Source organism: Stomoxys calcitrans, chromosome 2 (assembly GCF_963082655.1).
Source record: "Stomoxys calcitrans chromosome 2, idStoCalc2.1, whole genome shotgun sequence".
Lineage (NCBI taxonomy): Eukaryota > Metazoa > Arthropoda > Insecta > Diptera > Muscidae > Stomoxys > Stomoxys calcitrans.
In genome coordinates this window covers 199,961,843-199,978,824 of record NC_081553.1, presented here as the reverse complement: position 1 = coordinate 199,978,824, position 16,982 = coordinate 199,961,843, and the positions used below count along the sequence as shown (strand labels likewise).

The window sequence follows — 16,982 nt, the reverse complement described above, 5'->3', positions numbered from 1 at the left end:
TTTGAACCAAATTCGCCACAGACATTGAGTGGTCTAATAAATACAAGTCTCTAGTCAATTTTGGTTCAATATTGGCCTTTTTGGCAGCTATATCCACATATAGACCGATCTAAACCGCCTAGGACACGCTGGTTCAGTGTGTCAAATTTCAGCAAAATAGAATAATAAAAACGACTCTTTTGGGGTCAAGATCTTAAATCGAGAGATCGGTCTATATGGAGGCTATATCCAGATCTGGACTGGCCTGGCCCTAATTGAGAAAAATATGTCGAAGGTCCTAACACAACTAACTGTCCTAGATTTCATCGAAATTAAATCGTGAGATAGGTCTATATGGGAGCTATATCCTAATCAGGACCAATCTGGGCCATGTCTTCAAGAAGGATATTGTGGGGCCTTTCTCAACTCACTGTTATAAATTTCAGCAAAATCGGACAATAAATGCACCTTTTTATGGGCCCAAGACTTTAAATCGTGAGATAGGTCTATATGGCAGCTATATCTTAACCATGGCCAATCTGGGCCGTGTCTTCAAGAAGGCTATTGTGGGGCCTTACTCAACTCACTGTCATAAATTTCAGCGAATTCGGACAATAAATGCGCCTTTTATGGCCCAAGACCTTAAATCGGGAGATAGGTCTATATGGCAGCTATACCCTAATCGGAACCAATGTGGGCTATCTTCAAGAAGAATATCGAAGGGGCCTTACACAACTCTCTGTCCCAAATTTCTTCGAGATCGGACAAAAAATGCACCTTTTATGGGCCCAAGATCTTAAATGGAGATATCGGACTATGTGGTAGCTATATCGAAATCTGGACCGATCTGGGCCAAATTGCACAAGGCTGTCGAAGGGCCTAACACAACTCACTGTCATAAATTTCAGCGAAATCGGACAATAAATGCGGACCTTAAATCGAGAGATCGGTCTATATGGCAACTATATCGAAATCTGGACCGATCTGGGCCAAATTGAAGGAGGACGTCGAGTGGCCAAACACAACTCACTGTCTCAAGAGGAGGAGAACATTAAGCACTTGCTCTGCACATGTCTGGGTCTACAGGGGCACCATCTTAGCGAGCGAGATGGAGGATGCGATGAAATCTTACCCACGCGATCAGGTATGTGTAGACGAGCAAGACCTTTGGTGGGCTCTCGCAGAGTAGACATGCAGGAGAGTGTTGACCGATGCTCCGGCAATGTACTCTTCTCTCTTTTTATATTTTTTTTTTCTTATTTTTCTCATAATTCGAACTTTTTTTTATTTTATCGGCGTATCACAATGGGTCAGAGTAGCCAATATTTGAATTGTGAAATATTTGAATTGCGGCTTCAAAAGTCAAATCAAAGCACAACATTTATGGGCGCTTAATCCAAATCTGAACCGATATGACCCATTTGGGAAAAAGTGTTGGAGTGGCAAAGATATAACGAGAGGTATATAATATAATCGTGAGATGTATGAGACCCCTCGATATCACGATCAAAATGGCACCACTTTTGGATATAGCTAACCCGATTAAAATGGAAATTCCGATGTGGGTTTTGTTTTCATACACACAAAGGATCTTTGCCACAGAGTTTTTTTTATGGAATATATTTTGTTCATAGAAAATTGAAAAAAAAAAATCATTACTATTCCCATACTTAACCTTCTAATCCTATCTAACACCTTGTTTACATATCTGTATCATTTATTGAAAAAAAAAATATAAGAAGAGATACCCAGCCTAAGGGCATTTAATTAACAGAAAAATTGAATAGCCTTTGTAGTTTGAGAGAATAATAACTTCTTGATCACTAAAAATCAAATTTAACTCCTATTGTGCTGGGACAATTAAAAAACAATCGAACGGATTTCACACATGGGCGCTAATGATTTTAATAAAGTCATTTTTCTTACCTTATTAACAACGCCAACAAGCAGCACTTCACTCCCAACATTGGTCCAATGGTCGATGGATGGCTGTGTGGATGGATGGATGGATTCTTGAGCCGTTTTAATTTCTTAGACCTCTGTGCAGACGACGTTGTGTTAACATTTTCATTCTTCCTTTTTCATGGGGGCTCCCTCCATTGGTGTTTCAAGACAAAACGACGCAACATGATTGACTGGCAGGTCATTTACAAAACAATGAAGGTTAAAAATTTCACATCATTAATCAATGGGCCAAACCAAAGTCCAAGAGACGAATGAAAATCATACATGCACATTGAAAGAGTTGCCAGATGGGATGACTTTAAGTTATTTTAATAGTTTTGATGCTGAAATTAAAGTAAAATAACAAAAAATGGATAAAAAAAAATTGACCAAATTTTTTGTGAACTTAATAGTTAAAGGAATTTTTTTGTAAATTTTTGGAGGAAAATTTCATATATAAAAAAATTTACGAACTAATTGTCATCTGCTCATTTTCGAACAACAAAATTTTAATAATAAATAAATTTTCCTACATTTCCATGAAAATTAAAAAACGAATTAATCAACAACCAAAACATAAAATACTCCTTTAAATTCGTTGAGCTATTGTAAGTGTTTTTGCTGATGAGCGCAAAATGATAGCTGGCCGTATTTCACATTTTGAGCAATACTCACGAGGGCTCGCATTGACCGAAATTGAATAGAAGACACACACATACAGCACCGTTAAAAGTTATGAGAGCTGAAATTCTTTTGCGTGCTATGTAATGCCTTGGGTAGAGGAAAATGTGGAGGTAAGTCTCTCAGTAACGTACGTCACCGATAAAAGAAATTCTGATCCAAATATAAAAAAGCAAGTGCAAAAAAGTTTGGGGTGTATCTATGCCACTCAACAAAATTGGATGTCTCATTCCGCTGTTTGCTTTGGCTTCATATGGTACTCATATAAGTGGTCTTCAATTGCAAACAATACACAATGTCCGTTGACCAAATTGAAAATCAAATCAACTGAACAAATATTAAAACGCATTTCTCACTCCATTGTATTTGTGCGTGTGTTTCTAGCTAATTTTGTTTTTATGTGGCATGCGATACAGACAATTGCTTTGGCCAAAGTGACTATTGAGTGCCAAATTTTGGGTCTCTCTTACTCAACAGCATCTACTAAAAATTGATTCTTGTTAACTTAGATTGTATTTGAATTATTTTGAAACAATCAAATCGGCTTCTGTGGTCTTAAGAAGCCATATCAGGCTCTCGGTTTTTAAGGGTCTACATTCATTTATGAACTTTTCGGGGTAGAATTCGTTGTGAGTATTGGAGGACACATATATCTATGAAGGTATCTGTTTGGGAATTGGCGTGACTATATTTAATGGACACAAAAAAAGTTTGACCTAAGTTTAAAGATTCGAACCAAAGTTAAGCTAACTTTATTTAAAAATGATAAATTTTTCAATTTTTTATGGAAACATTAGTTTTGCTGAAAGATATTTTTCTTGATATTAAGTATATTTTTATTTTAAATAGTATTTCAATAGCTCCTTAACTTTGTGTTTTGTTATTAACGACAACAAGTAGGAAAGTTAAGGCCGGGCCGAAATGTTGGAGAGCATAGTAGATTACATGTGTAAAATATCAGCCAATTCAAATAAGAATTGCGCCCTTTAAGGGCTCAAGAAGTAAAATAGGGGGATCGGTTTATAGGGGAGCTATATCAGGCTATAGACCGATTCAGATCATATTGGACACGGTCATTAGAGAAGCCGTTGCACAAACATCCAACCAAATCGGATATTAATTGCGCCCACTAGAGGCTCAAGAATTCAAGATCCCAAATCGGCTTAACAGCAGCTATATCAAGTTATGGGCCAATTTAAACAGTACTTAGCACAGTTGTTAGAAATCATAACGAAACATGCTATGCAAAAGTTCAGCTAAATCGGTTACGAATTGCGCCCTCTAGAGGCTTAAGAAGTCATGACCCCACATCGGTTTATATGACAGCTATATCAAGTTATGGACCGATTTTAACTATGATTAAAACAGTGGTTGGAAATCAAAACAAAACACATCATGCTGAATTTCAGTCCAATCGGATAAGAATTGCGCCCTCTAGAGGCTCAAGAAGTCAAGACCCCAGATCGGTTTATATGACAACTATATCAAAAAATTGTCCTCGAGTGCAGTCACAGCACCTCTATATGGAGCATAACACTATCTGCAACCTGTGGACGCGCCAGGAAGCTCCGATCTGAGCATCTCTTAATAACAAGGAACACCAAACAAATCGAAGCTCAAACCTCTAGCCTGTATAGTACTCAAAACTATGAGCTGGATGCAGGATGAAAATAGGGTACTTCAGATTTTTAATATCTGAAAACCCCAGATCTCGGAAAGGGTGGGACGATTAAAGCGAAGTTTCCATCGTAATCTTTTGGTAACTTTGGTAGCCCAATTTTTGGTGGAATACCTAGGGGGACGACTCCTCCCCAAAACCCACCTAAGCGAATTTTACACCGAACAGCAAAATATTAGACATAAATGAAAGGTATTTGAGAGTAGGAAATGAATCACACAATAATATAATATATCATATAATAATATTATATAATAAGATTTGGGGCCAAGTATTTGGCCTCTTGATTGTCCGCGACTGCAATTGCAGCTCTTGTATACGTTGCATTCCGCTATCTGTAACCTGTGGACGCGCCCGATAACTCCGAACCGAGGTTCTCATGGTAGACATCACACAAATCGGAGTTTAGAGTTCCAGCCTATGTGGTGCTCATAGTTATCTCGTGACGGGTGAAAATAGGGTACTCCATTTTTTAATATCTGAAAGGGCGGGCCCTCCCCCTTTAACCTAATTTAGAAAAACACCAGATCTCTGAAATGGGTAGGGTGATTAAAGCGAAATTTCCATCGCAACCTAATAGTAACCTAAAAACAAAACCTTGTCATCCCAATTTTGCCTGGGGTACCTAGGGGGACCTCCCCACCCCAAAACCTGACCTAAATCAATTTATACACTGAACAGCAGAATATTAGACTCAAATGAAAGGTATATGAGAGTAGAAACCGAATCAAATAATAAATTTTGGGGCCACGTGTTTAGCCGTTTGATTGTCCGCAACTGCAGTTGCAGCTCTTGCACATGGAGCATTTTGCTTTCCGAAACCTGTGTAGGCGCCCGGTAACCCTGAGCCTAGCTTTTCATGATAACGTTGAACATCACACAAATAGGAGCTCGGAGTCCAGCCTGTGTGGTGCTCATAGTTATTCCGTGATGGGTGAAAATGAGGTACTCCACTTTTTAATGTCATAGGGGGCGGAGGCGAACACTCCCCCTTAACCTAATTTTGAAAAACGCCAGATCTCAGATATGGGTGGGGTGATTAAAGCGAAATTTCCATAATAACATAAAAACAAAACTTTGGTATCCCAATCTTGCCTAGGGCATCTAGGGGGACCTCCCCACCCTAAAACCCGACCTAAACCAATTTATAAACCGAACAGCACAACATTAAACTCAAATGAAAGGTATATGAGAGAAGGAAAGGTATCACTTTATAACTTTTGGCGCCAAGTGTTTTGGGAGTGGGGGGAGGGGGCACCCCTCGATACCCTCCAAAATGGACATATTTACGAGCCATGGCAATATGGGGCTCAAATGAAAGGTATTTTGAAGTAGAGTACAACAGTGTGCCATTTCATGATGGAATGATATACGTCCAAGCGATAAGACTCATTTCTGGCTGTATGAGAAGTAACAAAATATGCGTTACTTCTCAGACAGCAGTCCACACGCACTCACGAAAAAATTACGGTTTGTTGCGGTTTATAGGCCGGCGGCATCATTGGGCCGTACCTCTTCCGTGATGAACAAGACCGGCACGTTACTGTGAATGGGAATCGCTACCGTACAATCATAACAGAATATTTGTGTCCCTAATTGGATGATATGGACTTGGAGGACATATGGTTTCAACAGGATGGCGCCACAAGCCGCACAGTGAATGTTACAATCAATTTATTGAAAATCAAGTTTGCAGAACGTGTTATCTCACGAAATGGTCCAATTAATTGGCAGCCTCGGTCGTGTGATTTGACACCGTTAGACTATTTCTAGTCTACGTTAAGTCTATGGTCTATGCCAACAAGTCAGCGAGGATTGATGAATTTCGTACAAATATCGAATATAAAATTGCAGCAGTATCGGCCGATTTATGGTTGAAAACCGACTAAAATTGGGTTCAGCGTCTGGACTTCAACAAACAAGCCCGTGGAGGCCGTGCACAATAAATCGAGTTCTATACATAATGGCATCGAACATACTTTCACAGAAGTAAAGAATTTCATTTGTTTCATTGAACGATTTTCTGTTTGTTTCTCTTTCAAGATGAGCCTAATGATCGGAGATGCAAATGAAAAATGAAAGCCAAAGATTGCAACACACATCAACCACTATGGGACACGTTCAGTCTTTGGTTAGAAGAATATTCAACCATATTAGGTGTGATGGCTTCAAGGGCCGTCCGTTGGTATGTTGTATTTGAATCGTATTAATAGCGAAAACGCATCTATGATACAATTACCACATTAACCACGCTCAACAACCCTGTCTATTAGCTGTACTTTTCCCAATGCATGTATTTTTGTGTAATGACAGACATTCTATATGTGACAAATTAGGCTTCTTCCGTACTACACATGATTTTGTGCATCTGTTGGAAGTTGTATTGATGGCTTCGAACGCTAATACAACGGCAATGGCTCCCGCTGTGCCCAGGTTCGAATCCTAGCCGGGCTCTGCCGATTTTTTCAAGTTTTTTGTTAGGGCGAAGATCATTCAATTTTACAATTTCTGTTTTTTTCTCTTTCGAGAAGAGCTCAATGAAAAAAAAAATTATAATAATACTAAATTTTTTCAGGAAATTCAATTGAATTTAAAGTTTTTAACTGTCCATTTTGTGTAGTAAAAATCCCTGGCAACTCTGTGTATACCATGGCTAGCTGATTGGCTGAATGGACAAAGACAAAGCCCACTAAAATGTTTAAAAATATTATGAAAAATAATCGAATAGCTTCAACCAAAACAAAACATAATGTATTTATTTAAAAAGTATTACAGCAAAAAAGAAAAAGGAACTCCAAATGAAATAATAATCAGAAATAGTTTATTATTTTTGCACTTTGTTTCAACCTCATGTTGGCCAATATAGCTACTCAGCTAGTGCGGCTGCTAAACAACTTCATTAAAAATATCATTTATTTAGCCAGAAAACCTAAAATCGGAAGGTGCTGGAACAACAACAACAACCACAAAAGTCATTCAAAAGCCAGTGATGCGGGGGCAACTTCTTTGGGCTATTGCTTAGCAATGAGAACCATTTTTAAGGAACCCAGTCAATTCCAGTCAGGCAGACAACCTCTTTAACTGATGATGAGCAGGGCAACTGACACCTCGTGATGAGATCATTTATCATAAACGATACGAGGAGAATCTCTCTAAATGAGTTGCCATTGTAAGAGCAAAATGTTTTATGATCGTTTTATCATTTTCATTACAAAGAGAATGGGGGGAAATATGGTATCCCAACTAGGCATAAAGGAAAAAAGGGGGCAAAAACCCATGCAAAAGAAATTAAAGAGTTTTAAAAATACCCACAGAGGATGTAACAACAGCTCAAAAAACCTATTGAAGAAGCTGTAGAAGAAATATTTCGAACTTTTTTTTTTCTCCATGATTATCACTGACCACTCAATTAGGTTTAGCCTCTGATCATACTCGCTTATTAGGGAAGCCATGATGAAGATCGTATGCAAGATTTGGTAGTTGATCCCATAACAAAACAAAAAAAAATATACGGGTGTAGCGGCTTTATTTGATTTGTTTCTCCTTTTTTCAATTTCATCCCATGATAACCACATGAGTTTTGATATTGAAATTATTCGAATTTATTTTCCCCGCAGGTTTTCTGGCCACACAGACCATCTGAGTTTGAAAGTAAAATGATATTTATGGCTTTGTTTAAGCCCACCGAAAATGAGACTCCTGGCCGTTTTGATTAATTGTGTGAAAATAATTTGTTAACAAAATACACGAATGATAACATTTATGAGCATATCAAAGTTACCAACAACTAAAGGAATTTTTAAAAAAATTGTTGGGAAAATAAGAATGCATAAAATGAAAAGCTTTGCTACTATTAAACTTTTGTGGTTTAAAGCAAATCTAAGGAAAAATTCAGAAAACAACAGCTAATACAGCAGCACCACAATAGGATCCAGTTTGTAACACATCGAAATGATGATCTGCGAATCCACAGGTTAGTTAAGGTTAGGTTGATCCGCCCCATGCCACTATGGACATACACCTAAGCCAGTAATCGGCTTGTTGTGCGCTCTAAACTCTATAAAGTAACCTCGAAAAAGAAAATTTCAAGTTAGGAATTCCATGGTACTTACAAAATCCTTAATTATTTTCAATACCACTTCCCTAAGTTGGTTCATGTCTGGTATAGTGTCTCCACCTAAGTGCCGGTATCTGTTAGTCGCGAAAGCAGGGCAATGCTTAATGTATCATCATCTTCCCTGCATGCCCTACACATGCTTTCACTTCCCGCACCGATTTTACATAAGTGAGCTCGTAGTCCTATGTGTCCCGTTATGATACCAATAGCTATACTGACCTCTTTCTTGCTTCCTTTCAGTAATAGCTTCGTCTTCTCACGATCTGGATCACCCCATAGGATTTTCGCCGTCCTACCGATCGTTTCGCTGTTCCACAATGTTGCACGCGCATTCGTCGTCCACTTCCTTAACTCGGGCTGCGTCGAGCCGAAAGGCTTTGGGTTAACCAAGTTTATTGACGGCAATCCTCTGACCTTCACCGCCAAATCGTCTGCCCTTTCATTTCCCCTTACTCCGTTATGGCCCGGCACCCAAACGATGCGGATTTTCCCATCCTCAGAGAAGGCGTTAATCTCCTTACACTGCAAGACCTATGTGACCTTACCGTCCTGGTTGTTAAAGACCTTAGGGCAATTTTACTGTCAATTAAGATGTTCACAATCGAAGTTCTCGCGTTAGCACCACACCACTTCACGCATTCCGTGATCCCCCGGATCTCCGCCTGCAGGACCGTATTATGGTCAGGCAGGCTAAAACAGATCTCAGTCCCTGGTTTCTCAATGTAAACCCCCCGGTCCACTCTGTCCTCTAGATTTGATCCATTCGTGTAACATGATCCTCCAGATGGCAATACTAAGGTTCCGTCAATCCATGAATGTGCCGCTGGCAGCAATGCCTCGCACTCGACTTCAAGGTTCATCTCAGGTATCCAATCGAAAACCTCTTCCCTTCCTTCAAGGTTTCATATCGTCGCCTCAATTATACCGTATGGTATGAGCTTCTCCCATCCTCAAACCATTCTCCCATCGCCTTAAGTCTCATAGCCGTAGTGGCTGCCTCACTTTTAATCTGTATGTCAATGGGTCGGATATCTAGAATAGTCTCCAGTGCCCTAGTGGGCGTGGTCCTCATCGCTCCGCCTATGCCAAGACAACATGTTCTCTGAACCTGTTGTTTGGTCCTTATGTTGCAATTTTTCTCCATAGCAGTCCACCAAAATTCTGAGGCGTAAGTAAGTATTGGTCTGATCACGCTCCTGTAGAGTAAGTATTTGACCTTGTCAGATATGGAAATCGTCTTGTTGAGGAGACGTGGTGCGTTAAATTGGCCCACCTTCGTTTTCCTCGTGAACAGGTATATTTGAGTCTTCTCTGGATTAATATTGAGACCTCTGGGTCTAGCCCAGTCATATGCCATATGCAAGACCTATTCGGCCCTTCTGCATAGCTCGTTCGGATCCTTACCCCTTAGAAGTATTCATAAAATATGTATTTTTTGACCGTCGCGATATTCTGGGTCGATCTAGCATTGACCGTCCATTTGTCCGGCCGTCCCACCGTCTGTCGAAATCACAAAGCGGTCGAACGCTATTTCTTATTTATGCAGTTCGCTGGCGATTACAAACGTTTCAGATTTGGATATAGTCCCCATATAAAACGATTCCCGGTTTTAACTTCTTGAGCCCCTAGAAGCCTTTATTTTCATAGGATTTGGCCCAAGGATTTAAGGTTTAACTCTCAACATCTGTGCAGTATATGCTCTGGACCGGTCTACAAATAAATACAGACCCCAAATAAACCAATCCCCGGATTTGAACTCTCGAGCCCCTAAAAATCTCAATTTTCATCCGAATTGGCTCACAGACTTCCGTTATGACTTCCAATATCCTTACCAAGTATGCTGCGAATAGGTCTGTAAACTGATATAGCCTCCATATAGACCGATTCCCGGACTTACTTCTTAAACACATAGAAGCCTCAGTTACTGAGTAAATAAGGATACATTTTTAGCGGAATCCATGTAGATTCGGCCCGGACGAAATTAGCACGTGTTTACTTGTTCTTATACCCTCCATCATAGGATGGGGGTACAGTAATTTCGTCATTCTGTTTGTAACTCCTCGAAATATTCGTCTCAGACCCCATAAAGTATATATATTCTTGATCGTCATAACATTTTATGTCGATCTAGCCATGTTCGTCCGTCTGTCTGTCCGTCCGTACGTCTGCCTGTCCGTCCGTCTGTTTGTCCGTCCGTCTGTCTGTCCGTCCGTCCGTCTGTCTGTTGAAAGCACGCTAACTTTCGAAGGAGTAAAGCTAGCCGCTTAAATTAATTTGTGCTTTTGCGCAAATACTTCTTATTGGTGTAGGTCGGTTGGGACTGTTAATGGACCACATCGGTCCATGTTTTGATATAGCTGCCATATAAACCGATCTTGGATTTTGACTTCTTGAGCCACTACAGGGCGCAATTTTTACCCGATTTGGCTTATATTTTGTACGAGGTGTTTTGTTGTGATTTCCAACAACTGTGCCAAGTACGGGTGAAATCGAGGCATAACCTCATATAGCTATCATAAAAACCGATCTGAGGTCTTGACTTCGAAAGCCTTTAGAAGGCGCAAATCATATCCGATTTCGCTAAAATTTAAACGACGTGTTTTGTTATGACTTTCAATTACTGTGCAAAGTATGGTTGAAATCGGTGCATAACCTGATATAGTTACCATATAAACAGATCTGGAATCTTGACTTCTTGAGCCTCTATAGGGCGCACTTATTTTCTGATTTTGGTGAAATTTTGTACAACGGTTAATTCGTGCTCTTCCGGTCGACGCCAGGCCATAGTTTCTTGGCAGTTCGACATCCATGCACAGATTCCCATCTCGCTACCACCTCTACCTAGGCCCCTCTTCTACTGTGATCAGTAGTTCTTAAAGTGACACTTATGCAAGGACCGCGACGGGTTCACACCCAATGGAGGAAATCTCCAGGCGTATTCGTCTGCCTTCACGTTTCCCGGAGTACCTTCGTATCCGGAAATCCAAGTTAGCGTAATGTTGTGAACTGGAGCGCATTCAAGGAATCGAAAAACTGTGCCCCAGTTGATCTAGAGCAAGTGCTCGCTTATCACCTTTAATCCTCCTCAGGACAGCTTCCGCAGCTATCTTCACGCGGGATCCCTATATACGCGGGGATATGGCCTATCGCACATTGCGCACAGTGTTACACCTCATGTAACAGCGCACAACAGTGGCCTCTTATCAAAAGGACTCGAAAAACTGTGGTCCTCTTGATCCAGAGTGTAATGATCTACCGATATAGTGTAATGAGCCAATAAAAGGAGCATTTTTCATCCCATTTCGATGAAATTTTGGTACAGCGAGTTCTGGTACCCCTCTAAACCCTTTTGTTGAATATCATCCATATCGGACTATATTTGGATATAGCTGCCATATAGACCGATCTCCCGATATAGAGTATTGAGCCCATAAAAGGAGCATTTTTCATCTGATTTTGATGAAATTTGGCAAAGCGAGTTTTGGTACCCCTCTAAAGCCTTTTGTTGAATATCGTTCAGATCGGACTATATTTGGATATAGCTGCCATATAGACCGATCTCCCGATATAGAGTATTGAGCCCGTAAAAGAAGCATTTTTCATCCCATTTTGATGAAATTTGAAACAGCGCGTTTGGGTAGACCTCTGCACGTTTGTGTCGAACATCGTCCAGATCGGATGATATTTGGTTATATCTGACATATAGACCGATCTCCCGATATAGAATAATGAGCCCATAAAGTAAGCATGTTTCATCCTATGGTTCCTTTTCAATTTAAATGTCCACTTTTATGCAAAATATGATTTTTTTTTAAGTGCATAACGAAGTGCATTTCACGTCCCCATTAATGCAATGTATGTGCAGAGATTCCGTTTGAAATACGACTACACTGTTCGCTAACGGCAAAGGCAAATAATTTCATATTGAAAATTCCAGACTTCTGTGACTATTTGTTACTCTCTTCATTTCAATTGATTTATCATTAAGTGTTTGCAAGAAGTGTAAAGATTAACAATGAGGAGTACATCTTGTTGCCATTGTTGATAATTTCATTACAAGCAATTTACGGTATTTTAAAGACATTGATGGATATTTTTTGTCACGCAAAGCTAAGCCAGACGAAAATATTGAAATTTATTTAACGAAAATACATTTTGTTATCAAAAATCATTACATCTCTCATTACTTTTAAAAGCTCTAAGTGGTCTTTCCATGTTTTCCTAAAACTCCCCTTCAAAAAAAAAAGACAAGTTTGTAACAAAAAAAAGCTATACCATCAACAAGTAATAGCAAACAGTACGTAACAACAACATCAAATCAACCAATCTTGGAAGCACATAAAAAAAAGAGTCCCAAGTCAACCCCACCACAAAAAAAAGACTAAAATAAAACGGCATCAATAAGAAGTATTAGCCAAGCATTACAAACGTGTTGCCATTAGTTAACTTCAGCTTTGATTGATTACAATTAATCTTAGACGCATGTAATTAATCATTGAACACTTTAATATGGTTAACAACACAACACATTCTCTCTCGTTTTGCTCCAAACGCAACAGACAGACGGATGGATGGATGGATGGATGGATAGATGGACGGGCAGACGGACACAACTCTTGAATGGTTGGCCAGTCGGCCATCAATGCATACCACAAGCTTTGACCATCTGACCACCACACCAAAATCGGTTAAAAGGGTACAATGAGCAGCATTTGTATCGAGAAACTATGAGTCCGTCCATTGAATTTGTATTCATTTAGTCAAATAAATATTCATCCAAACGCAATATGGCAATAGAAGCGGCCTAAGAGAATAGCTATAACCCTGCGTATGAAAACTTAAAAAAAAACATCGATAGGAAAATTAAAAAAAAAAAATTGTTTATATCTTATATATAAAAATCATTTTGTGTTTGTTTGTCGGCTGAACCTATTTTCATGAAATTTTCGTGGTGAAAATAGGGTTCTACATTTTTTGATATCTGAAGTGGGGATGTTTTGTATGTGTTTGTATGTTTGTGTGTTCCTTATAGACTCAGAAACGGCTGAACCGATTTTCTTGAAATTTACACAGATGGTGCATAGTGATCCCGTGGTGAAAATAGGGTACTACGTTTTTTGATATCTGAGGGGGGGGCGGACCCTCCCCCTTACCCTTATTTTCAGAAACGCCAGATCTCAGAGACGGGTGGTGCGATTTAAGCGAAATTTTGTGTGCTCTCATATAGTACCCTAAAAATAAAAATTTGGCATCCAAATTTCGGATGGGGTATTTAGGGGGGCCACCCCACCCTAAAACCTACCAAACTTAAATTTAGACCAATCACTACAAAATGGGACTCAAATGAAAGGTATTTAGGATAAGAAAACGTATTTGATATCCAATTGTCGGACCAAGCGTTGGAGGGACCACCCCAACCCCCAAAAAACACCTACAAATCGGACATATTTACCGATCATGGCAATATGGGACGCAAATGAAAGTTATTTCCGAGTAAAGTACGAATCTGATATGCAAATGTGGGACCAAGGGTCCAGGGATCCACCCCTTCCCCAAACAGAACTTATTTACTAACTATGGCAAAGTGGGGCTTAAATAAAAGGTATTTGGGTGTAGAATACGAACCTGATATCCCTTCCTCCTTAACACCACCCGTATATGGCGGATTTACTGACCATTCCCATATGTGGCTGTAATAAGAGATATTTTAGAGTATAATACGAATCTGATATATATTTTCAGGGCCAAGTTATGAACGGCCCCCCATCCCTCAAACCGGTCATGTTTGCCGACTTTGGAAATATGAAGCTCAAATGAAAGGTATTTGGGAGTACACCACGAATCCGATATTATCATTCGGGACCAACTGCCTAGGGTCTAACCCGCTAACAACACCCAAATAGGACGTAGTTTCTCACCATCACAATTTGGGCGTTAAAGGGAGTAGATCTCGATATTGATAGTTTTTAAGGCCCATACCCAAAACCGGACATATTTGCTGACTTTTGCAATAAGGGGTTTAAGGGAAGGGTATTTGAGATTACAAAATGAATTTGATATCCAATTTTGAGGCCAATGGCAATATGGGGTTCAAGTAGATGGCATTTGGGAGAAGAGTACGATGCTGCTATATTTTGAGGGATAAGTGTTTGGGGACCACCTCACCCCCGAAAACACCCCTAAATCGGGCATTTTACGAAATTGATACCCACTTTCGGGGTCAATTTCTGCGGGGTTTCCCCAAAACATCCCACAAACAGCAATTATTTAGCGACCATCGCAATAAGGGACTGAAATAAAGGTAATCTGAAATCCAAATGAGGGAACATGTATTTGAGGCACCCCCCCTTTTCCAAAACACCCTTCAAAGACTACAAATGTTGTGGCCAAGGTTTTAAGGACACCTCATCCTATAAACTCCCGTTATACTAATGGCAATATGGGGTTTAAATAAATGGTGTTTGAGAGAAGAGCACGATGCTGATATTTTTTCAGGGCTAAGTGTCTAGGGGACCACCTCACCCCCGAAAACACCCCTAAATCGGAAATCATGACAATATCGGGCTGAAATAAAGACATTTAAGAATGGAGTATATCTAACACCCAAATGTTAATGACCCAAAACCCTCCGAGCGAATTCATAGACCAATAAAGATCATATGAGATTCAGATAAAGGCTTTATATCGTTATAATGTTAGTCAAGCAATATACATCTACCACTTTCGTAGCATGGTGTTTCAATAAAAGCTCTTTAATTGTCAAAAATAAATATTCAAAGGATAATTTTGTTCTACATAAAGCGAAACAAGGCGCAGTGGAGCGGGCCCGGTTCAGCTAGTTTACTATAGAAATCAAAGTAAACCAGAGCAAGTAAAATATTGTGAATATTGTATTTTCACCTTCCTAATCGTTGTGAGACCCAGATGCGTGAGGATTCAGATCCACAGGATTTTCACATCTCTGGGTAACACACTCTGTAATGATGAAGTGTTCCAAAGACGTCAACACCTACACTCACAGGATCCTGAGCTGGAGCCACTGCACCGTGTACAGAGGAGAGCGATGGTGATAATTGGGGATTGTATGGTATCCAACTCTATTGCCCCCCTTGAACATCGTCGCAATGTGGGTTGTGTGGCGGTGTTCTATCGGTACTTTCATGGTGTATTTTCATTTGATATTCGTCTTCTTACTGCTGATGGAAAGACGTTTGTCAGAGGGACTGGACATTCCAGGAAATCACACCCGTTTGTAATTGATTGGCTAGCGGACCACACAATGCATTATAGAGAGAATTCATATTTCGTCCGAACCTTTCGTATGTGGAATCGATACCCGGCTAATGTTTTTCCCACCCACTATGACATCCAGAGATTTAAGACAAATGTCAATAAACACTACATCCATTTCCCCCGCTCTAATTCCGAATTTCCTTTCGCCAACTCAATGCACTGCATTCATAGGGGTCATCCCCTGCGTGTTGGTTGATAGAAAAAAAGGATAGATGATCAAATTTGGTTGAATTATTGTAGAGCATCAATTCCCATTTTGTGATTTTAACAGAATACTCGTATTGTACAGTTCAAGATCACTCGTTAAATCCGTTTATTCAGAGAATAGCATAGATCGCAATTTGTAACTCTTCATTAGTTTCTAAAATTTTTAAAAAATTAATTTAAAAACATTTTTCCAAATTTTCTATAATTTTTTTTTTTTATGGGTGTAACTTTTACCACCTCCACCTGCTGTAGGGCATAGCAAAAGCTTACAAATGTCTTGAGATGAAATCTTTCAATCTACAAAACACGATTTATCCCCAATAACACTCAAGTGATAACAACAAGCCAAGAGGGTTAAGAACTTGGCTTATAAAACAGCAAATGTTATTAAGAATTATGTTGTTCTGCGGTTGTTGCATGTTTCGGTGTTGTGAGACATTGCGTTGGCGTGGCAATCAATAATTTCTGTTGGTTAACACAAATTCAGTTAATGAGCAAAAGAGTTTTTTTCTTCTGATTGTGGTATGTGCAGACATTCCTTTGAATTTGGAGGAATGTCGGTCATACTGAATGAAAATGAGTTTGTGTAGAATATAATCGTGATGAGAAAAATTACAGCCACATTGCATGGGAATTGTAAACTCTAGCTTGTGGCAGCCACCACATTTGCTTTAAGAAATAATTTATTGCACTGTTTCAAAAATATTTATATCAAATATTACGGAAACTCACTACGCAAAAGGTTGTATAAACCAGGCCAGGCCTAACTTTGGATACCCACCACCGGGGGTATATGCAAACCACCTTTCGTCATAGTCCGGTGAAAAATACATAATTTATGCATTGTTTAATTCTGTAGAACAAAATATTGGTCTTATTTGTAGCTATATCCAGATATAGACCGAACTGTACCATATATGACACGGATGTTGAAAAGTCTAACATAAGTAAATGTGTCAAATTTCATTGAAATCCGATTATAAATGCGCTTTTTATGGGGCCAACATTTTAAATCGAGAGATCGGTCTAAAGGGTGATTTTTTTGAGGTTAGGATTTTCATGCATTAGTATTTGACAGATCAC

General features: G+C 39.5%; 1 long non-coding RNA gene across 1 annotated transcript in view; it reads right to left on the bottom strand.

The window, feature by feature from the left end:
• LOC106082844 (uncharacterized) overlaps window positions 1-16,982 on the bottom strand; it is a 248,409-nt gene that overhangs the window by 137,600 nt on the left and 93,827 nt on the right. The window contains exon 3 of the long non-coding RNA XR_009397098.1: window positions 1,906-2,267. This is a non-coding gene — a long non-coding RNA (uncharacterized LOC106082844). The remainder of the gene's footprint in view (window positions 1-1,905; window positions 2,268-16,982) is intronic.